Below are 24442 nucleotides of genomic sequence, written 5' to 3'. Positions count from 1 at the left end.
GCTAAGCTTATCAAATTTTCACGAAAGATTTTTAATAGTAAGTACCAAAACATTATTTAAATTAAATATGATCGAGGCAGTGGTTGCGGTAACTTCAAAAGTTATTTGCTTTTTCCACAAACAAGCATATTATGGGAACTGTTATGTATGATGAAATTTGTTGAAATTTTTGGACCCCGTCTCACCACTATTTTTAGTAAAAATTGTTGAAATTTCATAAGCATGTATTTTAGTTTTCATGCAACTTTAAAAGATGTTTGGTAATATCTTAGAAACTATTGGAATTACAGCACTAAATTTTTGCATAGACTAATATGACAATTATTATTTCTATGCGAACATAGGTTCGAAGGGTATTATAAATTCGCCAATTAATTTGTAACCGTGTGTAAAACAAAACCATCATAATTAAAGTCATAGTTTGTCCTATAATCAGCTATAGCATACCCCAGAGTTGACACAATCAACTCTACCTTTTACTCGTTTTTATTTATTTTAACAAATTTACATTATTTTGATTATTTCACTTTAAAAACTGTTAAAGCAATTTCTATACTTCTATTAATTTAAGTTCAATGATTAATTTTTTTTTTACCAAATTATTGTATTATATGCAATTACACATCAATAAAGTGTTTTGACACTGAGAAAAACACATTTTATAATTAAACAATAACGACACTACTCATTGATATTGTAGTACTAACATCATTGTTATTGTAGTAAATGATAATAATAATGAGTGATGTCATTATGGTAACAGTATAACGTATGTGAATCGATTTGATCCAAAAAAAATTCACATGAGAGAGAGAGTACAATACGAGTATGGTAGCATATATTGTAATGTAGTGTAACAATATTAAAAATTAAAAGAGAAATTTATTTATTCTTGTATACTGTGGTGAAATGTGATTAAAATTTCTGTTATAGTTATTCGGTATCTATTCTTTTACATATTTATTGTATATATACTCTCACTATAATATTCTCACTATTAATAAGTTAGTGCACTATCAACCATATAGTATTGTATTTAAACTAAAAACATGCATGTTTACGACAACGTACGTTATTATTATATTAGCCCTATAAATAATATTTACTGTCATGTCAATATAGTGTACTCTCATATTGTGATTCTATGATGTGAAATTTTATATAATAGTATATTCATTTATAATTGTTATTGTTTCTTAAATTTTTCATGTACCCGAATAAATGAAGAGAAGACAATGTCAACGCGTTTTAGTAATTTCTTTGTGCATTAACTTATTTACGTGCGCCATTTTTATAGTGCAAGTGTATACCTATAAGGTGAACTTATAATCCCTTAATTCTAATTTTATTTACGAAAGAGTACGAAAAAAGGAGTCCCAGTAGGTGCTGGCACCCTTCGACTCTCCTATTAAAATATTAACAAAAATTGAAAATAGTATGAAAAATTACAGAAAGTGCCATACAGTATCAAAAATTCAAAATAAAAATAGCTAAATTAATTATCTATCTATAACATTGAAATTAATAACACAGTTCAAAGATCTTCTGGGGCATTAATCATAATGCTAAACAAATCAAATTTCCCCAAAACACAAACATTAATACTAAAAAAATGACATCGCATTTTTCATATTTTAACATTTAGTGTCAAAATTAACATCAAATTATAAAAAAAAAAAAAAAATTTTTAAATTAATTTTAATAAATGTTAATTTTAGAATAAGTTAGTTAAAAATATTATTTTTAGAATAATATTCACATCGTAGGTATACGTATATGGTGGTCCTTCATCAACTTAATAAAGCAAATAATTTAAATAAACGAGATAATAAAAGTTAAGAACACCATGAATAACCATTAATTTTCAAAACAACAAAAGATTTTAATTATACTTCAACGCCATTAAAAATTATAAAATGTGTATCATAATTTTCAAAAAAAAAAAATTGAATAAATAAGTACAGGCACATTTCATTTTACTCTTGCGTGTCTCTGTAAATTAAGATTAAAAGGATGAAAACTAAACGGCTTGTTCAGAAAGTCTTAACAACGCAAATCGATTCATTGACCTTGGGACATTATGAGAGAACCTGTTGAATAGAGACAAGAACATGAACCCTATCATTTGACCTGAATAATTTAAAAGATATTACCTTGATATTGGAGTTTATGGCCCTTTCCTTTCGCTTAAAATCCAGAATAAATTTTACCAAATTACACACCGCCCTTACATATGTTGCTTGCTCATAAATAGTTTTTGCATGTCATGATAAATATAACCTATATTTCAATTTTTCGGCGTCAAGAACTCATTTCGGTCAACTAAATTCAATTAAACTTCTACTACACTAACCCGTCTCTGTTATCTTAAAAATGAATTCAAAATTGACATAGAAGAATTAGAATTACTCCTATGCAGCAGTACAGTAGCAAAAAGCAAACATTCAAAAGCAAATCTTTAACGCTAATCAAGGTATTCCTGTAAATTTAAGAAATTAAAAGAATTTAAATTTTTCTTAATAAAATATAAAATTTTTTAATGTGATTCACAGTACAAATAAACCTGTCAAGTGTTTTTTAATTTTTTTTATTTATTTATTTGAATTTTGTTATCCGGTTTACGTTTCTTTTTAAAAATTCTTATTGTTTTTTCACACTGAAATGATAAAAATATAATAAGAAAATAAAAGTTAATGTTATACTACAATAGTTGCTTTATATTGTATGTATATATATACAATGTATTTATTATAATAGAGCAGTTATAATGTATGCCTACAATATAACTTTCAATTTTAAGTTCTAACCTGATTGATGAGCTTTTTTTAAAATTGAAGGAATTTCGTGTACATATGAAAGTTTTCTAACAAAATTTAAAAAAATATGATTTTCAGTTTTACTGTGTCCGTTCGTCTATCTGTCCGTCTATGTGTCTACTAAGGAAGGCTCAATCTCACTGAGTAAGATAGTATAAAACTTTATGATAGTACAGAGAATATAAAAGTATGAGAGACAATATAAGGGAGTAATAACAAAAGACGGGAAGAGCAATGTAATAGAGTAATTACAAAGCAGAATGTGTAAAATTTACTACCACCTCATAGGTTAAAAGCTAAGTGAATGAATTAAAGTTCTACATTCTTTAAGAAAAATTGAAAATTTTGTGTTGCCTCGTCCTTCCTCTTCTAAAAGTTAACGCCCCTAGTTGTGTAAAAACACAAATTTAAACAGTTTATTGTGCGAGAGCCTTAAAAAAATTTTAAATTTCGCCTTTTTCAAATTTCTATAAGAATAAAAAACTATAGTAATTAATGTCATCATCCAAAAATTGCAATTATTTATCTTTATTCATCTAAAATAAGCTGTTAAATTTAATCATTATCTTAATATTTCATTGAATTTTAGTTGTCATCCTAAAAGTATGCAATTTTCATTAGAAAAAATTTTGCTGGGGCATTAACCTTGAAGTCGTGCTACATTATCATCATGATTATAACTATACCAAAGTATGTTAATGAAAATCAGTTAAATGTAGAAGATCATTTTTTAAAAAGTAATTTTCGTTTGTTTAAGGAAAATTTGCTATTTCACAAACCTTTGCTTTGATTCGAAATAATTTTAACATACAATTTACCACCATAGTACTTTACTATTCGTATATTTTGTGTATATTTTAAGTTTATATACATACATATATAAAAATATGTATAATAAATCCAGAAATGTAAACATTCGACTAAGTCAAAATTTCTGTTTTTCTCTCTCTATTTTTTTTTTTTGTTTTAAGAATTGGTTTTGTTTTCATAAAATTACTATAGCAAGTCCGTGTCGTGCCGATATTATATCAAGACATAATTAAATCACTCGCTTAAATTTATTATAAATCAAAAAAGAATATTTTTTTTTTTGCTTTTTTCGATTTAAATAATTAGAAAATATCTTAAATAATTAAGAAAATATTTGAATATTTCACGGATATTTTCTAAGAAAAATAAAAATTATTCGTGATTTTGAAAAAAAAAAAATTTAAATTTCTATTGCTGTAAGGAAAAATCTAATCGTAATTACTATAAAATATAAAAAGTTTATTTGAAAATTAATGTGAAATTCATTTTACTATAATAATAATAATAAATAAAATGCTTTGTTTTAAAAATTTAATTATAAAATTAATCAATCACAATTTTCTCATACATCTATAAGTATAACACACGCTATACTCGTTATGTTCACTTGAATTTTGTGCATTTGTGATAATTAATACAGTGTAAGGTTTTGAAATAAGAATAATTTAGAGTTGAAAGTTTAAAAAAATAAAAATGGATTTTATTCGATTATCTTTAATTAATTTATATAAGAAAATCATTATATGCAATTATATTTTTTTATTTCTTTAATTAAAATCAGATAAAGTGACATAAATTGTGAAAAAAATTTATCAGATTTTTTATATGTCATTAAATTTAATAAATTTTAAAAATATTACATAAAATTTATTTTACGATAATTGGATAACATTTGCTAGAGTGCGATAGTACATTTGACAAAGGATATACGAGTACTATTAGAAAGGTAATGAAAAAAAATTTAATGAGTCTCTCTAATTAAGCTTTAAAAATTCCTAAAACTTGCAATTACATAAAATCATGATAGCCGGAAATATCATGATCAGATCAAAAAATCCTAATCAGAAATGACCGCGAATAAATAACAAATTCTGTCTTTAAAATTAAACTTTAATGTGCTACTAGATGGTGAATGACGTTTCATAGTTTTGGCTCTTAATAACGTGAGTAATCTGCAGAAATACATAAATACACATAGTTCTTCTTTTAACATCAAATTTTTTAAAAGTGTCAGAGAAGTTTTAGAAGAAGCAATTACTTAAATTTAATTATTTTTCTAATTATTTTATAGTTAATACATAAAACTAAGTGTGTCGATATAAAATTTTTAGTTAAGAAGACAATTTACTATTTGATACTGAAAATTGCCATTACTTGAGACTGAAAATTGTCATTTTATAAAATTCGAACGGGTAATAATCTGGAGGGTAAAAGAGGTATACAAAGAAATATGTTTTTATCTATATAAACTTTTAGAACTCCTTAAGGGCGCAGTAAAGGGCAACAAGCGAAAATTTCAAACAATTTGCAATTTTAATTTTAAAGAGTAATTGCAAAGCTAAAAATTGCATGTCTTCCTGAGTCCAAAGACTCATACAGTTTATTGTTTAAAACAAAAATTGCTTGCTACGATTAATACTGTAGCTAGCTTTAAGTCGATCCAAATTCAAAACTCCGATACTCTGATTTTCTACAAAAAATTCTTGGAATCAAATTGAACAATTTGACGTATATTAAAAAAATTTTGTTTGTTCGTCACCTAAGAATTTAAATAAAAATACTATATATGATTTTAATAGTGATAAAAACCCTCTTCTTGTATTGTTGGTAACACGCTTTTATGAAAAAAAAATTGTTACGTAACTTAATTATATTTTTTAATTTAAAGTTTTAAAAACGTTATCAAAATATTATTTAATTCTTATACCAAGTTGATCTGGTCTAACCTGACCCAAAAAAAAAAAAAAAATAACAGAATAAATGAAAAAAACAAGACTAATAAAACTTTTTTTTTAATTTCCTTTTTTTATTGAATAAAACACATTATTTGTGTTTGTGCGAAATTTTAATGACGTTCTCTGGCTGTAATGAGATTCTATTAAAAGTTCCTGTTTTGTTAATTTTAATTATAGTCTTGTAAATATTTAAAATTTCGTATTCTTAGTTGTAAATCCACTAAAGACTTTCTAGATCTAGCTAGATAATAAATCAATTCTAGATCTAGCTAGATAAAAAATCTTCGAATATTTGACCCCTATTCAAAGGGTAAAATATTCGAAGATTTTCTTTTGTATTTATTGGTTAAGATCAAAGATCATTGAATTAAACGATTTCGATCAAAATTTTTATGAAAAAATTTATGTATATAAGAATTTAATAGGCTTTGCAATGAATTTCGTACGGTGTGTTAAATGTGAAATTTTAATAGCAACCAAATTATTTTGGGAATAGTATGATGCATGTGCTAATGCTGGGATAAGCATATATACATCAATTATGCCGCACCACTTCCCTTTTCTCCCTATAAGTGTGAAGCATGCTTTCAAACCACAGTCTTAATTAGCAATTTATAAGCCCAAAATACTGAATTTCGACCGGCAGTAGTATGCAATTTCTCAGTATTTTCTTTGCCCAGCAAATAAGAATATACAATCTCCTTCCGAGATGTTTTAAATTTCGTTCCATTTAGTTGAGAATTTTCACTTGATTTTGTACATTTTTATAATTTTTTTTAAGTTTTTCTATACGTCCCGAAGATTGCCATTTCAGAAATTGAACATTCTTGATAATGAACCTGTTTGGAACGCAATTTCTTTAAAAAAAATTGTGAAAATCTAAAAATATATTTGGCAATTTAAATATCGACCAAATGTCATCTGCCAAACTAGAAATTTTCAAATGCTTTACTTAATTTTTCAAAATACTCTAAATAAATTGTACTGGAATGATCTTGTTATCTTAAAAAAAAACAAATAACAAATCTAATCCCATTTTTAAAAAGACAAAATCTATAAAATTAATTTAATTTATTTTATTTTTAGTACAGCATAATATTATTTCAGTTTATAGAGGAAATTTAATTTTCACAAATAAATTTTACAATTTCTAAACTTTAATTTTGTATATTGAGGCTTTTAATTCGATTAATTTTAATTAAGGCACAGGTTAGTTATGGTTTTCATTTAAAACTCCCCATTTGACATTATATTGCATCATATTCCTGTATTTATAACTATGTAGTGTACACAAAAATCAAGAAAAATTAATAATTTGTGAAAAATGCTTATGCATTATATCAGTACAATTTAATATCATCTCTGATTTTTCCAATTTATATAACCACCTCCTTAATTTAAAAAATAGGGTGAACTTACTACCAAAAATTATTCGTTACTCTATGTAAGTTTAAGAAAAAGAGGAGAAAAAAAAATAATTTTTTCGATTAATATTTTTAACGAAAAAAATATTTTAAATGACCAAGAGTCATTTTTATATTATAACGGTAGCGTTTTATTCAATTTAACTGTTAAGATTTTTAATTTGAAAATCATATTATTTTCAACTGTATAACATTGTATGTTCAATGAAAAAAATGTACGTATATACTACCAGCCATTCATACTAAGAATTACTAACATAATATATAATATACATAATACTATGTATGTACTCGTATAATATAAATTGGGTGCATATAAAATCTTTGAACTATTTGGGGGTAACCAAAAACTTAAATCGTGTATCAGATAATTTTTTAATATATTCTCTATAATATTATTTTAAATATTTGTAACAAAAAATGTTTACATGTTTAACTTTAAGATACTGTTTTACAAAATCTTTTTGACCCAGAACCAATTATTATGTTGTATAAGAATTATACCTTTCCATGTACAGTACAAAATTTTACCAATAAATATGACAATAGTTTTTCTAATCTAAACTGAATAATTATGGAATTACTCGGAATTTTTCAACTATATTCCAACGAACAATCGAAAAATAAATGGGAATTGGTTTCCTCGCATCTACTTCTGAAGTAGTTGATTTGCCAGCCTTGATATGCACAATTTAATCAAAGTTGTATGTTTTATATTTGCCTGTTTAACAATTGAACTGTTCATTTACTATCACAAAATACAAAATATTGTTAGATTTTATATACGAATGCACTTATGTACATACAAAGACTAAAGAGTATTATTGTAATTCATGACCTTTACATGACCTTGTTTTTTCTCTTTTTGCACATACCCCTTTTTTATTAATATATTTTCTTTGAATTCATTTCTCTTATCAATTGAATTGCTTGGTTTCCGCAGTTACGCGAATTGAAATAATATGTACATAGTATTGAATATACATACACATATGCATATACATATTTATTTAAAATCTATTAAAATCTAAGGTACATATTTTAAATATTACAAATATACAAACAAATCAAATTTAAAAAAATTTATCAAATTTTACATCAATTTTCTTGAAAAATTTCTTAGTTATACTTGCTAAAATAAAATTTCTAACTTATAACTAACTATAAAGTCATTAGAAAAATTTAATATTGCGAAATTTTTGCTTCCATATACACCTATACACCATTTTTATATATATACAAAACTCATAAAGATGAACTGTCATATTCACTCTCGATTATTTTTAATTCTAAATAAAATTCATTCAATATATTTAAATATGTTTCAAATTGAACACCTAAAGGCAAAAAAGTTCAAATTCATTAAGTATTCAGAGAGATTTTTATAAAAAGATTATAACCTTAAGTGCTTTTTATAATATAGTTAATATTTTGTTTATTAGTGTATAGGGTAACTGATTGTGGTTTGGCAGGCATTAGATACAATAAAATTGTTTATTATTATTTAATTCTTGATGTTTAATCACCAACTCAAATGAAACTGAATTTCAGTAAGCATGATATACCCTTATCATTTATCACAAATACGACATAATACTGTCAAACACGTAATATACGCTGTCAAAAGGATGACATCACAATGTATTTGTATTTAGCAATTTACCGCCTGATTTCAATTTTGGAGATATGCGGTTGAACTGTAGAAGTAAACTGCATTGATACTGTATATTGAATTCGAGAAAAGCGAACACAATAACAAAATGACATTTTCGACATTTACTAATGAACATGTACGTTAACAACAGGTGTGACAAAATTGACGTGCATAAATTTTTCTATACTTGAAATACTCAATAAGGAGCTCTCCATTTCCTACGCCTTTTAATGTTATATTAAACTTTAGACTTTGCAGATTTGCATATAAAATGTTAAGCTCTAAACGTTAAGACTTTGTATACGTTAGTATTGCGATAGATGTACAATAATTGAAGACCGGGATACTCGTAATTTATGGTATATAATTAAAACTCACAAAATTATTTGCGGTAGTCGTTAGGTACTACAATTATCCTGCATAAAATTTTTATATTTTAAAAATTATAATTACATCAGATTATTTTAAAATGTTCCTTTTTTTTTGATTTTATTGAAAAAATTTTCCTTATAACTAAGCACTATTAAGAAAATTTAGTAGCTTAAATTATTGGTGCTCCCTGAATATGTGCGCGCAGATACCCAACTGGTTTACTTGTAATATACTTACTTGTATTTCAGGTCATTTATATTGAAAGCACCTTAACTTTAAAATTATTTCAATTTTGATTTATTTTAAATTTTATTATTTAAAGGAAAAACAAGGTAGTAAAATTATAAACGCTTTTAACACGTTTTTAATCTTACAATTTTAAATTTCTATATAAACGTGACTTTCAAGTATTTAAAAAAAAAAATAAAAAAAAAAATTGAGTTTGCAATTAAAAAGTATGGTTTTTATTTCGATTTAAAATGATTTTATTAAAATTGATTTTAATTTTAAAAATATTGTCGTATAACACATTTGTAATTTTTATGAGTTTAGAATTTCGTCAGGGTTGAATAAATTATATACGCGATTAAAACATTAAAAGGTGAATAAATTAAGTGGCAACACTTCCCAACCCAATTCTTAACAAAATAATAATGCTTATTTGTTTTACATAGTTAATTTTATTGTAATTGATAACATAATAAAATCAAAAGTAATTATACTTCCCACATATATATAGCTTGGGAACTATATTAATTTTAATGCTTACACTATGGAAATATGTATGTAAAAGGAAAATAATAAAAAAAAATCACACTGAGCCACGTTTGTTGAGAAACATTAGCTTTAGGTTTAATTTCCATATATAATTCCAAATAAATGTGTATATATATTGATCGATTTCGGAATTTCAGAACGTTACCGGAAAGTAGTTGAAAAATCAGCATAGATGACTAAGAATTTTTTAAATCAATTTACTACTTACTAGGAAAAATGTCATAATATTGTACACTTTGGAATGTAGCCTATAAATATTTTCTCTTTTTGCACACAAGTCTGTTTTTATCACATTTCTAACAAATTATTCATTTTCCTCTGTCCGCCCGCCCATATCTAATTTTCGAAATTTCTATAAAAGCAAAAAGCTAGCTTTACTAACAGTAAATGTATATTACCATCAAAAAATCTTAATTGTTTATCTTAATTTATCTAATTACCCGTTGAACTCGACTATGTATTTCACGTCATCCTAAAAATATGCAATGTTTGTTTAATGTATAACACATTTTTAATTTGTTGTGTTATTCACTAAGAAGTATTTTAACTTGTTTACGAGAAACGTATAGCTTTACAAACTTGTTTGGTTTAATCCGAATTTTATTTTAATTAGCCTTCTGTTCCTCTTTTTAACTCTTCAAAAATCTCTGAAATCTTGAAATTTCTTCGAATTAAAATTGGTATTTACGTGAAGCTGCCGTTTAACAAAAATATATTTGAAATGTGGGTATTGTAGTCGACACACACAATCAATAATAAATTAAGCATGTATTTATGTCGAATATGCTAGTTATTAAACAAATATTGAAACGTGTAATATACAACTTTTACGCTCCCTTTATTTTAATTGCTTTCTAAATTGTGTTATTGAGTTAAATTTAAGAATAATGTTTGCAATTCATTTCTAGTTTACACCTATGTATGAAATCAAATTTACATTTAGAAAAACCCTTTTGAATGTCACAATTTTATTAAAACAGAAAAAAACATGTTTATTTCTGAAACTAACACAATTTTTACCACCTCTAACAACTCTAATTTAAATTGTTTAATTGATAATAAAATAAAATAGAAAAAGAAAAACATGATTTTGTACTCATTTTAATATCAAAACTTTTAGGAGTAGCCTTGTTGTTCACATCTCAATTCACATATGAATGAAAAACAAAAAGAAAAAAAAAACAAATTCTATGTGACATTATAGCCTGCAGTAGTGCACCGATCTACATTAAATCGATTTACAATTGAAGTTGGCAATCCCATAAAAATAAAAAAAAAAAACAAAAAAAAAAAACGTAAAGGCGATTAAACATTAAAAAAATTCAGGAGGACAAAGAAAAAGCCTTTTATTTTTTTTATCTTTTTGTGTTTTGCGAAAAACTTTAGCGAAAAAAAATTATTGTTTGTAAGTAAAACGCTCACTTTTATAATATTATGAAATCTATAGCCCTACCTTAAAAATCCTAATGGACTTCTATGATCTTATTTATAAACTCTTTAAAATCGTCATTTTACTACATTCTTGTTATTTTTTCTTTTTTTTTTTAATTTTTCATTCAGCCTCAATCGGGGAAGATAATATAACACAATTTAATACTTGGCGCAGACTGACTTTATTACGCGACTTCAATTTTTTTATTAAATATTTTTTTTATTTTATATTATTATTATTTTTTAATGCATGTAGGTAAATTATTGAATAATAAAAAATGAATTTATATCGCAAGAAAAATTTTAACAAAAATTAGAAGTTATATAATATTTAAGGTATAACAATATGCAACAGAAATAAGAAAAAGTGAATAAAATTAATTCTATAACTAAGTGAGTCATCTATTGATAGAAAAAGTAAACAATAAAACAGCAGGTTCCAAAAAATGAAAAATGGAGAAAAAATATTTAAATTGTTTTTTTTGTTTTTGATCTTTTCCTTTTCTGCTTCTTCTTCTTCTAATAAAAATTGAGGGAACAGTTTAGGTACACTAAAAAGTAAAATAATGGAAATAAAAATTTTTTTTAAGTTTCATTTTTCCGCCACCTGACTTATATTTTTCTTTTAAATGTCACCCAAAAATTTTGTCAAAATATCAAAATTTTAAAATTATTGTTAAAATCTCAAAATTGTTAATTTCAGCCAATTTTTTCTTGAAATTATAAAAATATCAATCTTCTACCCTTTGCTTAGTAACTTCCTTCCCGAAATTCAATTGAATTAATTTTGACAATTCTGAATTTCCAAATAAATTAAACAAATATGTAACTTATAATACCAAATCCATTAATTGAAATGACATGAAAATTTTAATATTTCAGTGATAGTTGCCTTTATTGGTCTTTAATTTAGTAGATGAGAAAATAAAATTTAAACGCCTAAAATTCAGGAATATTATAACTCTTATTATAATCGGCGAAGCGAATGGCTTGGCGAATCGAATGAATTAGGTGAATCGAATGATATTCGCTAAGTTCGCTAAAATATTCACTAAAACTCATGGCATTAAATAACATCTTACCCTTATCTCTTATAAAAATAGTTAATACAAAAAAAATGTTATCAATTCGATTTTTAACTTCATTTGTCAAACATAGAATTTTTTAATTCGAGACTCGAAAATTTGCATTCTCTAAAATTTTTGGGAATTTTCCGGTAATAATACTTAAAACTCATATTCGCTAAAAATGTACTTTTTTGAAAAACTAATAATTTATTACTAACTTATTTTATTCATATTTTAATTTAGTTCACCTTTATCTGACCATACAATTTATGTGAGAACTATGTGCACCCTCGAAAAACAAATAAATGAAATGAAAAAAAAAATAATTTTCCTAAAAGAGGTTTGGATTGTATCAAGAATTTTTTTTTGCTTTTTTATTAAATTTAACCAATATAACAAAATTGTACGATTTTAGTTTTGTATGAAATTTTATAAAAATAGAAAATAGATTCTTTTGTTTAAGAAAATTCAATAAACATTTTTGAATTTTGCAAAAGGTTGATTTAGAAAAATTTTTTTTGAAATTTATTTAAATTTACTTAAAAAGTTGTCAAAGGTTATAAATAAAATTATTGTAATTTGTTTAAATATATTTCATATTTAATTCAATTGTAGTTCAAACTTATTTAAAGGTATATGAACTTTTTTGTAATAAAAATTCAATTGTATATATTGATAATTGTTTGAACTGCGATTTCTGATTTTTGACATTATTAAAATGCTATAAAATTTATATGAATTTGATTATTAAATCAATTTTTGTTATAAAATAAAAAAAATACTATGCGACTTCCTGGACGATCCAGTTAGATCAGAACAATGCCGTTAACTAGTGTCAGTCAGATGTCTTACTCTCTGACTTTCAAACCAGCACAAATTCTTCAAGAACCAGTTTAGATTTTTAACACTTACATTCTGAAACCCATAAAAAGAGGAACAGTCGGAATATTTATTTAGTTCCCGCAAGTGCCGGGTATGAGCCTAGGAAAACAGTAATTAAATGTCACAATCATCAGAATCAAAAACTTGCTCATATACTTATTGTATAATATGCAACTCAAAAATTCAAATTTTCAGCAAAAATTTCGGAAATTTATGTAAATTATTAAAAAAAGGGCTCTTGCAAGGAAACTGAAGGAGATTTTCTCAAATTATTGCAAATTAAATAGTTTTTTTCTTTCAGTATTAACAAAAACTTATTGACGCTTGTTTTCGATTGTAGTTGCTATCATTTTGATTGTTCGGTGTGCTTTTACTGTAATTTTAAATCTTTAAACAAATAGACCTTTTATGTATTTATATGGCCTGCTTATTTAAAAATATCTCAAATTTTTAATTAAAAAATCAATTAATATTCATCATCCATGACAAATATCTCATTAGAAAAAATTGAATTCTTTTCAATCATTCAAATCAGATTAAAAATTTTAATTACATAATCTTTTAAAAATTCTTGATTTCAATTTTCATTATAGAAAGTTCTTCATTAAGATTTTAATGGCAACATTATAATTATTATTCAATGGCAGGATCCAATGTTTTTTAAATTGTCTATATTCATGTTCATCCTTCAATCTATTGCGAATGAGTATATAAATTATTTGTAATTTATTAAAAAAACAAAAAAAATTATGCAATGTGGCTGCACCCTCTATCTTGATTTTTCATCAACATATATTTATAATGCATTAATTAAAAAATGTATAACACAATTTTAGAAAATATAGAAAAAAAAATTTGCAGAACGAAATTTATAATGCAAGTCAAAAGTTAAAAGGTCGTTATTGTAATGCTCTCAGAATTTGTAATAAAAACAAAATGTATTATACAAGAGCATTAATAATAAATTTCATTGAAGAAGTGTGCTCGATTGTATATATAAAGACTTAAGTCATCCACAAGTTTATAACAAAATTCTAATTGTTATATAAAAAATTTTCAAAGATTGTATTTGATATAATTATATTTTAATTATAAGTTTTCCAAATCATTTTAAATATAAATCAAAAATAAAAAAAAAAAGATTTAAATGATCACAGAGAGGAGATTATTAGTAATGCACGCAACCTACCCATTAATCATTTTAAAATTGTATCAATGCCTTATGACACACGAAATCAGTAAGCTACTTTTGAATATTATAAACAATAAAAATTTTTAAATCGATTTGAAATTTAATATTTAAATTTTATATGTATGTATTTAGTTTTTAAAAAATAAAATCTAGACTAGTAATTTTATTTATTTTTTTACTAAAATAGAAGAAATATGTGGTTTAATTGCTGCTAATTACTAAAGTTTTTGCATAAATTGGAAGATTCAAGAATATTTTCAAATTTTTTGATTTAAAAACCTGCCAAACAAAGGTTCGCCTGATAAATCCAAATTTAATTTTCTTCAAAATTATTGCATCCCATCTGGTGGTATATATAGCGCTCTTAAAGTATAACACAATAACAGAAGTAAACTAATTCCATTATAACATCTGATTTCGCTCAATTCATGCCAACTAACAAAAGCTACTGAATTCGAAAATAATTTTGGCGTTGTAAAGGTGTCCAAAGTTCTCATAAACCTGTTTGTTCAAATGCCATTTTAATAAAAAAATCAATTTCAAATATTATAATTAAGTTCCTAACTAACTCCGAAAACACGCAATCAATCTGTTGTAAATCAAAAATACTATTTCCATCTATCGGAAAAAAATATAAAAAACATAACTGCACAGATCATCTACGCATTTGTTCGAGGCAATGTGGTTATGCCCAGTTTTGGTTACTCATGAGTAATTGAACATGCTAATTGACTGTTTTTTGTACGCAATGATTTAAAACATTGCATACAAAAATGTTAACTTGCATTGAAATTCTGTGGTGAACCACTGAGGCGAACAATAGATTTTGAGTTTACCTGCGTACAAATTACAATTTGTTGCTGTAAAGAATTCCATTACACTGTAATTTTATTAACATTTTGTCATTTGACATACCAAAATATTTAGTAGTAAAACAAACATGTTTTTGAAACTAAACACCATTTATTATCCATTTCTTCCTTCTTAAACTAAAAATTAAATAGCAGTGGAAATTTTTTTTTACCATAAATATTAAATTTTTACAATAAAATACAATAATCTTAAATAATCCTTATTTAATTAAACAAATATTACTACTTGAAATATAATTTAGTATTGGCATGTCGTCAACCGCTCTAAAATACAATACGAATTCGAGAGAAACACAGTTAATATCGTAAATTTAAAACAAGAGATTATTATTTGTTTTATTTATAACTCATAATTTAGTGTTATGAAGCTGTTATATAAATGTCATAACTAACAAAACTCATTTAATCTTATTAAATATTTAACCATAATATTACTGTTATTATTATAACATTAAATAAGCATTACTGTTAACATACATATTTTAAATTTATATAACATTAACATAACTGATAAGATAAACAACCAAATAAACTTTTTCCTGTTTCTTTCTCTGCATTTTATAAGTACGTTTGTCTCTTTCATTCGATTACGTTAATTCTTCCTTACAGGGCGAGTATGCAGTAAAATTTTCGAATTTTTACTTTTTTTTTTCATAATAAAAAAGAAGGTGAGGTCCAGTAAATATTTTTTTTTTGTATTTAATGCATAAAAAAACCGGAAATATTAAATGCAAGTAAAACATAATCCACCTTACCTCTTATTGTATAATTTTACATATACGTAACGTTATATTGAACTTGAACTTGTCAATAACTACAATATGAGGCCAAAAATTATGACAGTATTGTGATTTTCAAAAATTTTAAAAATTAAATGCGGTTTTTTGGTACATTCGTTGTTAAACAAAATATTTTTATTAAATTTTTACGAATTTCTTTTATAACTTCACAAAATCCTTGATTTCAATTAAAGTCAATGGTATAAAAAACAAGACAAAAAAATTAAGAATTTTTAGGTTATTTTAATTGTCAAAACTTTTATTTATGAAAATTTTATTTTAAAATTTATGAAATTGACATTTATTACTTCTTAATAACAATAAATTTGATAAGTTTTTTTTTATGAGCAGTTGGGAAAAGGATTATGAATTTACTGACAACATACATACATACATGTGTTTACATAATTTATAAGAGCGGATTAAATTACCATAGACTTAAATTTATTTTTAAACTTTTTGGGTTTTTTTAGTTAAGCTACTAAACGCATTATTGGTGACATTTTAAATAAAAAATAAATATTATTTTAGTTTATTTTTCAAATTTGGAATATTTCATTCTCATTTAGGAACCAAATGAAAAACTGAATTTAATGCAAAAGTATATTGAGCTCACAATGACATATGTATCTCTTTCCGAATTGGGTTTATTGTAGCTGACGCGTAAAGCATTAATTTCTTAAAAGCTTTGCAAATTTAATGCGAATTTCATTAAATATTTTAAATATTGGATTTTATTTTAAATATGCTTTAAATTTCAAAGATGTTTTGGATTTTAAAAAAATTTTAAGGAAATTAACTTTATTTACTCTTTCCCTGGGTTTTGTATTATAATCTTTATTTAAATTAATTAGATATATGTATTAGCATGAGTTAGGTTTTAGCAAATGTTTATTAATATTTAACACCAACTTTACCACAATAAGATGCATTATTAAGAAACGAATCTCTTCATAATTAATTAAATAGAAATTTGAAATTTTTGCCATATCGATTTTGATTGTCAATATTATGACAAGAGCAAAATTTTTGATTCTTATCTTCAAAGTTATAGAAAGTGCATTGAATGTTTACACATTTACTATTGCCAGCCAGACTATATTAAATTTAATATTATTTAATTAATATCGTAAAATAATTGTTAAAAATCGTGCCAGGTGAAGTGACAAAATTGCTATTAACATTAGAATGCATTCAATGATTAAATTTTAAAATAAACTTGTAAAAATTATAATTTAATTACAAAATCTTCCATTAAATTAAATAACGATACTCATTAATACACATAGGGAAGAGTTTTTATTTAAAATTAATTATTTAATTCTAACGAAAAATCTCCATGATTTTAATTTTTTTTATGAAAAAAAAAATTAAATATTTCTCTTAAAATTTTAGTTGTAACCTATACTCAGTTCGTATACATATAAATACTTTAAAATTTAATATTGATTAAATTTAAATAAGTTTTATTCACACATACCTAATAAAATTATTACGTAAATAACTTATTTTAATCTTATATTTTATATTTCTATAAAATTATTACAATCCCAATCAGCTACTCTACATACCATAATTTACACAAATCAATTTAAAACAATAATTATGATTATAAATTGAGAAAAAAAAATGCTGCACCCGCTTAATTCTGTTAATATGAAAAATTCCCTCCATACCACAGTTTAAAAAAATTTTAACAGTAATTGCACATTTTTTATTAACCGATTTTTAACAACACAAGCAAAAACAGAAATGCAAATCATGGAAGTGCATTCAAAAATTTCATAGTGCAGGTTGACTGATTTTAATGTAATAATCTATGTATACCAATTATGTATAATCTCCACTAGTTATATGTGTATATATGTATAATTAAAATTAATATAAAATTACAATATAAAAGTTTAAATTCTAATCTTTCATCATAATTTTTTTTTTTACAAAAATAATTTTTGCTTCCTTGAGCATATCGACGTTTACCATAAATAATAATGAAAAAATTTTTAATTTTTTTTTTAATACGAAAAAATTCCTTAAATTTTATTAAAAAATTTTTGAAAAAAAAAAACTGTTATACATAATTATAACAGTTTTTAAATGTATAACATTAATTTTTTTTTATGATTTCAATTAACTTTTTAATTATTTTTGATGCAATTATTTTAATGGATTCTCAATTAGATAATTGACAATTATTATTGTTATACGAAGATATTTGTATATGTAAATGTAACAGTATGTGCATACATTGTATAATAGTTTTCTTATAAAATTGATTGCCACCTCAAACTATTCTTAATATTGTTATTGTTACATAAGAACAGTTAGTTAATTATTCAACTTTCTCATATAATTTATTTGACAACGACATGACAACATATTATGTCAAAATTGATTTTTGTATTTTGAGCCTTATTCTAAATATCGAATCGCATAGAATTGTACTATGAGAGATTAAATATAGCCCCTCGTTAATACCATTTCAAAAAATTTTAACATTTTGAATTCAAAAATAATATCCAAATAAAATATGCAATGCTATAAATTTAATTACACTTAAAAAATTTCTTCCTCATGAAGAAATTTTTAAAGTGTAAAAAAATTTCTTACTACTGTATGTAATTATCCAGTCCACGATCTACATTATGTATATTGAATATTGATTATGCATAATATGACTAAACCTCTCCCTAAATTTCTGAGATAATCTCATAGTAATTTTTCTCTTTTTCACATTTATCATTTTTGTGTTTAAAGTTGCATCAAAGTAGCTATGTAACATTCCAAAACATTTCATATCGATGACAATTAATAATAATTATTCATTCGTCGTATTTATTACAAATGTCATAAAATCTCTGTCATAATGACAGAAGGCTTTTTCTAAAAGAATGAATAATTATTTTATGCAGCACCATAAATGGTTAAAATACACATTTTATTTAATTTTATTGTATTATTAAAATATTTTAATTGAATATTTATTATGAATTCTTAATTTAGAAATTCTTGATGATTGTTACATACATACATCACAGAATGTAATGTCAGTAAGTCATGTAAAAACATGACTTTTATTTGTTTCATTTTTAAAATTCATATTTGTATTCAAAAAAGTACGACGCACAAATAAAATACATGAACAGCTACTTGCAACCAACAATACATTAAAATTAACAGATGCATTCAAATCAACATAATTTAGGTAAATTATTTATGCAAAAAACATATGACATTTTAATGAATTAATGAACTTGTCACTTTCATTTCTATGTACGCACTAATTAACATTTTTAATCATTATATGAGAAGTTTTCTTTATAAAATATTTCGGGCTAAGCTTAATTACTGTAAGAATTACTGAAATAAATTTCAAATAGCTAGTATTGAAGTGACATAACAGCTATCGAAAACACTCAGGCAATTTTAACCGAATTCTCTGAGAATGAAGGCCTTTAATATTGTAGCTTTAATTCTCTCTTTTGATTTTGTATACCACTCTCTCAATTTCACAAAATTAAATAATGATCTGGTAATTATTATCATTATGACAAAAAAAAATATTATTAATTTAAACTGGTGTTAATTTAACTCAATTATTTTTGTAGTTATCACTGGACTTTTTAAGAAAAGATTAGCCGAAATTTCCATCAGAATTACAGACAAGAACATAATTCGTATGAGTAATAATGAAAAGGCTATTCTTTTGAAATTAAATTATGAAAAATCTCTACATAATATTACCTTAACTTTATATATTATAGGATGACACAGAAGCACGGTTACTCTTGTAACTTCACCCAGAAAAATCTAGGACAAATATTGCTCTTCTTTAATTCTTCAGTGCACCTGAATTGAAGCTCCCTTTCAATTCTGTACTTAATTCAATAAACTTCTTTCAACCCATTTTTAAATCAACTACGTTGTATGCACTTACATATAGTTTTCACCACCTTTTCACGAGTTCATTATGTTTTCTTCACCTTTAAATTATTATATAAAAAACTTTCAATAAATAAAGATAAAACGGATAATCTACATACTTTAAATAATAAGTAATTTTTCCAATTTCTTTTAATTCAACCTTATAAACTCTATAGTGTTATTCATTCACCACAATATGAAAAAGTAAAGTAAATCAATATGAACAGAATTATATTTGGATATGCAAATTTCTATTCGTATAATGAAAACCGTTTAAATTTTCTATATCATTTCACTGTTGAACGTTTTTACAACGTTATAATTTTATAATGATATTAACCGGAAGTTTTCTTCCGCCGTATACACTTAAATAAATTGGTGTATTGACTTCAAGTAACTTAATTTTATACCAATAATGTGTATGTTTGTATGTTCTCACTTATTAAAATTATGTGAGAAAACTGCGTATACTATATTATGTAAAAAGTATGTAGACTAAACAAATAATAATATTTTGCACAAAAATGTAAAGCAATTTAAAATATAAAATTGTGCTATTAATTTTGGGCAGTTATTTGTATGAAAAAAACACTTTTTATCTTTTACATCTGTGAGTACTGTAATGACACACAGTGACAGAACGCACAAAATCAATAATATCATAATGACAGTGGCATGGCAGTAGTTCGCAGTTACTACACAATTCGGCAATTAATTCACTCAAGCTTACCTATGTCTATTTCTTGTGTCACAAGATTATTTGTGTCTTGTGCTTAATATTTCTTAAACTTCGATTTCGGAAAATGTTAAAGATGTTAAAATATGCATCTTTTATTAAAGTTATGGAAAATGAATTCACAAATGGATTTATCTCATATTTTTCACTTTTTCAAAAACTACATAAAATAAAATACAATAGCACAATTTACTTATGATAATCTCTCTCAGAAATTACAGCTAATTACTCAAAATTTACGAATTCCCATTAATTGCATTTTGCTTTCCTGAACAACATTTACAAATTACGCCAAATGTATTCTCAGTGAAAATAAAAGTCTTATACAAATATTTTGAAAAAAATCCTTTGTTCTGGAAATTATTTCAAAAGTTTAAGAAATTTATTAAACTTATATAAATAATATACCTTCAAAAATGCAAATCCACTTTCTGGAATTTGATTTACCTAAAATGTTTCTTAAGGCAGAACTCGTAATATTAAATTTCAATGATTTCTGTTTGATTTTTTGCTTAGATATGATCAAAAATTCATGTGATATACCCTAAAATTTCTAAATTTAAGAAAATGTTTTTATGTATGAGCAGGAGTTATAAGTTAGTACTTATAACTTCTATATAGTTTTGTAACTACTATAGTTTTGTACTTATAGTAAAAATCCGAATTTTGTCACACCTAATTTCAGTTGTTTGGTAATACATTTCAATATTAATTATCGGGCATAGCTTATATTCGAATTAATTTTGTTAATAACTTATAATAATTTACAATCTTTCCTAATTTCCATTCGTTACAACTCCTTCTTCTTAATGGTCATTAATACCGATTATAATTCTTATATACACATCAACTACTCATTGATATAATGATGATTAACTAACCGTACTATACATACTATTAAAAAAATTTTAATTGGATTTTTTTCGGTTCCGAATGAAAATTGCAAAAAAAAAAAAAAAAAAAATAACTCACATTTAATTCTATACATGTTATACTTGCTTATACTAGCTAGTATGTAAAATTTTAAAAAGGAAATGTTATAGTTTTTTGAAGTAAAAGAAAAAAATCACAGTTGAAATAAAATAATTAAAGCGAAAATGAACGTTTCGTCTATCAGTCATAGCAAATCTTATAAGTAAAGTAAAAAAAAAAATTTTTTTAATTGGAAAGTACAAATTTTGTTAGGCAGGCTACTTGAATAGACAGACAATAGGATGATGAATGAGTTTTCATTTTTCATCTTGGTTTAAAAAAAATTTTTTTTTTTCTCTTCTTTTCTCTTCTTATCTCTCTTATATTTTTGGTGAAATTATTTTGTAATCTTTTCACCTGTTTACTTAATATCTGCATAATATATGTACATATGTAAATAATATGATAGGTATGTGATTGTAATATTGGACAGGTGTAAATATTTTTGTTATTCTATTACATAAACCCGAATATATACGTAGTAGAGTAATATTAGTAATGATATTAAAAATGTTAAAAGAAAAAATTATTTTGAATAATAATTGTAGTCAAAAAAATAATTTTGTTTAATAATGAGATTTAATAATTGACGCGCAGTATTACAGTTATGTACAGAAAGAAAATAATATAATTCATAAATAAATTGGCATAATTTACTTACTAAAATTTACATACACACATGAATCGTTTGTTACACAGCAATCACAACACTACTTACTTTAGTATTTGTTACACTTTAGTTATAGTATATACTCGTAGCTAGGTGGAGAAATGAAACACAAAAGTTATACAAATTGGTATAACACTTTTAAATTTAAATGATAATTACTTCGAAGGAAAGTTACTCTAATTATTTTAATCTTATATGTTGATGTGAAAAAAAATTTGTGGAAAAAGGAGAAAAACTTCAATAATAATTTTCCACTTGAAATATTTTAAAATATTTTATTTACAATTCGAAAGAAAGAATTCAAAATTAATTTTATGTTTGATAAGCTTATATATGAAATTTCTAATTAGATGTACTACAACGTATTCCATTTCGAAAATGATTTATTCTAAAAAATTCTTAATTTATATATATAAACAAATTATATACGACTTTTTCTAAATCAAGTATGATTAAAGAGTTGAATGTGTGATTCTAATTAAAAATTTCGAAATTGGGGAAACAAAATTCATCCAAACTCTTCCCGAATGAACCCAAAATTTAAAAAAAAAAAAAGAACCTATATATGTTTCAATTAAATTACTCACTCGCTTTCAGAATAAATTCGAAAATTGAGTAGTAAAATTTGAGCTCACAGTGATCTTTTCGCCTAGATTGCTGTAGTGAATAATTTAATTAATGAGCCTTATTCTAGTTGTCGCGTCACTTACGTGACATTTGTCGTTGTCGCTGTCACATCACTTGAAATGTGGTATTCTAGTTGTCGAATGACGTGACTGCGAGAAATAAACGAAAATGAAACGTTTTAAGTGAAATTGATACATTTTAAAAAGAAATTTTGGCGAGTAAAGTTCAAACTAAAAAAAAAATTCGGTGTATATATTTATATTTTTAATCCGAGGGAAATAAAAAATGTCGTCATTTGCATTATGGTTTATGAATTCATCAGACTCCGAGAGTAATGAAATTGAAAAAAACAACAATTAAGGATCAAAAGATTTAAGATTAGGGACAGCTCTATTGGATTTGCCAAATGGAGTGTTATTTACATTATAACCGGATGGGTTATCATAGCTTAAAGGTTATGTTGGTATGTATAACATTGCTTGTTAAATATTTGTAAATATTTTAATATAATGTGACTTAAAGGTTTGCGATCATAAAATGCGCATCAGGTATGTGGATGCTAATAATCCGGGATCATCTCATGATTCCTTTATTGAAAATTACCTAAAATTTACATAAATTAATTAAATTTTAAATTAAACTTATGTTAAAATTACCTTCTGCCATCCTGCAGTACTTCTAATGGGCGGACCCAAGCTATTAAGCTTTTCTGTTAGCTGGTTCCATTTTGCATCAAACTCGCATTTGCTTATGCAGCTATTCTCAGCAAATTTAAGGCCTTTCGCAATAAAGGCGTTCTCCGTCATAAAATTTCCCAATTCTTCAAATTGATTCCTTGTTGTTACTTTTAAGCTAAAAATAAAAATTAAATTATATATTATATGGTTTAATTTATGTATTAAATTACAAAATTTATTATTTTTTATAAATTGTATATTTTTATATTTTTATTTATAAATAAATTTTATATTTTTATTAAATTGTTTTGTTTAAACTCACATTTTTGGTATATCCATCTCGCTTGTCACTTGTTAAATACATTTCGACAAAAAACGTCGTTTCACTACGACATGTGTCGCTCTACAACGACAACTGGAATATACCTGAAACACATTTTCCCGCTATTCCACGACACGTGTCACTGTAATCGCCATTTAGAATATCAAATTCAAGTCGTGACGACAATTGTCGCTCTACTTCGACAACTAGAATAAGGCTCAATATATTTGAATAAGGAAATAAGAGAATCAATCATATTTTAAAAATTTTAATTATTTCATAATTTAATTTATTATATTTAATGGTTCTTTAATAAATAATTTGTTAAAATAAATAATTTTAACCAAATATCACGTCACATTTTTGACATTTTATGTGAATAAATTCGAATTATAAAATTTATAAGAAAAATTATGAATGAATTTTTCTCTATTTCCAGTATTATTTTAATTAATTTTTAAATTTTAATGCATTATTAATTAA

The 24442-nt window shown here is 24.4% G+C and overlaps 1 protein-coding gene across 1 annotated transcript in view; it reads left to right on the top strand.

Annotated features, from left to right (window-relative positions):
* The window catches only part of LOC129619378 (uncharacterized), a 131280-nt gene that overhangs the window by 94124 nt on the left and 12714 nt on the right, over positions 1-24442 (top strand). The gene's annotated exons all lie outside the window — the stretch shown is intronic.

This window comes from Condylostylus longicornis, unplaced genomic scaffold (genome assembly GCF_029603195.1).
Source record: "Condylostylus longicornis isolate FDR11 unplaced genomic scaffold, ASM2960319v2 ptg000013l, whole genome shotgun sequence".
NCBI classification, from domain to species: domain Eukaryota; kingdom Metazoa; phylum Arthropoda; class Insecta; order Diptera; family Dolichopodidae; genus Condylostylus; species Condylostylus longicornis.
Note: the sequence above shows the minus strand (reverse complement) of the source record. Positions and strands in the feature narration are given on the sequence as shown.